The sequence below is a fragment of the Limanda limanda genome, chromosome 22 (genome assembly GCF_963576545.1).
Source record: "Limanda limanda chromosome 22, fLimLim1.1, whole genome shotgun sequence".
Lineage (NCBI taxonomy): Eukaryota > Metazoa > Chordata > Actinopteri > Pleuronectiformes > Pleuronectidae > Limanda > Limanda limanda.
Window position 1 is genome coordinate 3,979,708 of NC_083657.1, and position 1,962 is coordinate 3,981,669.

Below are 1,962 nucleotides of genomic sequence, written 5' to 3' on the forward strand. Positions count from 1 at the left end.
AATGTCATCAGACCAAATGTCGGGACAACTATTTCTGTCAGCTGTGATACTGTGTGTGTGTGTGTGTCTGTGTGTGTGTGTGTCTGTGTGTGTGTGTGGCCCATATGGTATCATGGGAATAAAAGGAGAAAGCCACACACACACACAGACACACACAGACACAGACACACACAGACACTTGAACTCTCTCTCACACATCAATGACAGAACTGGACTCTTCAGATTGATCCCAAATTAGAAACCCTTTTTTTTCTTTTTTTCCAAACAGACGGAGAGGAGCTTGGCAGACGAGATGAACACTTGAAGAGAGAGAGAGAGAGAGAGAGAGAGAGAGAGAGAGAGAGAGAGAGAGAGAGAGAGAGAGAGAGAGAGAGAACGTGAGAAAGCAAAGAGGGATGGAGGATGAAGGAATTAAAATAACTGTAAACAGTGAGCGAGGGGGGCTGAGAGGGAATCGAACCCCCGGGGCCTCGGTGTGTGTGTCCCTGTTGTTTTAGCTGCACGGCCTCGGATTCCTCGATGACCTTTACAGAGAGAGCAGCTGCTCGTCTCTTACGGTTTTAACTTTGGGTTTTTGTTCTCTGCGGCGACCACGGCGCTCAGGAAGCAGACGGAGAGACCCGAGAGACGACGTCCTCCTCTCGCTCGCCCGACTCTCTGGGAGAGACGGCGCGGCCGAGAGACGGAACCGCTTCAACGTGAACCGAGAGAAACGCGTTGAAAGAAAATTGGCAAATTGTTTATTTCCTGCTCTCTTTCATCCCAAATAAAGCTTTTTTGCTTCAGTTGGGAAAGAAAGGCAGAAGTGAAGCGAGAGTTTGGCGGAGCCGAGTTCTTTCAACGTTCACGCCAACAGGAAACACTTTGAACGCCGTTGAAAGGACGAGTGTTCACAGGAAGTAAGAGCCGCTCGACTCCGGACCAGGAAGTAAAACTCCACACGACTTGAATCCTGGTTTTTTTAGAGATGATCTCGACGAGCGGAAGATTTCAAGAGAGAAATTAACGAGTTTATTTTAGCTTCAACACATTTAAAAAACTCTCCAGACGCTAAAGATCACAAAATCAATTTCATCCAGATTAGACTGAATGAGAATGAGACTGATATTACAATTTATTTATTAATAGTTTTTATTATCATAAATCTTGTAGATTAAGGAATAAATTGTAAGTCTCAACTAATGATGATTGATTGATATTGATTATTTTTCGAAATGTGATAAAAACACGGTGGGACAATGGGACGGGAGGAGACAGTGGGACGGTGGGACGGTGGGACGGTGGACGGGAGGAGACAGTGGGACGTGGGACGGGAGGAGACAGTGGGACGTGGGACGGGAGGAGACAGTGGGACAGTAGGAGACAGTGGGACAGTGGGACGGTGGGACGGGAGGAGACAGTGGGACAGTGGGACGGTGGGACGGTGGGGTGGTGGGACGGTGGGACAATGGGACGGGAGAAGACAGTGGGACAGTGGGACGGTGGGACGGTGGGACGGTGGGACGGTGGGGTGGTGGGACAATGGGACGGGAGAAGACAGTGGGACGGTGGGACGGTGGGACGGTGGGACAGTGGGACGGGAGGAGACAGTAGGACGGTGGGACGGTGGACGGGAGGAGACGGTGGACGGGAGGAGACAGTGGGACGGGAAGAGACAGTGGGACGGGAAGAGACAGTGGGACGGGAGGAGACAGTGGAACGTGGGACGGGAGGAGACAGTGGGACGGGAGGAGACAGTGGGACAATGGGACGGGAGGAGACAGTGGGACAGTAGGAGACAGTGGGACGGTGGGACGGTGGGACGGTGGACGGGAGGAGACAGTGGGACAGTAGGAGACAGTGGGACGGTGGGACGGTGGACGGGAGGAGACAGTGGGACAGTGGGACGGTGTTACAGTGGGATGGGAGGAGACGGTGGGACAGTGGACGGGAGGAGACAGTGGGACGTGGGACAGGAGGAGA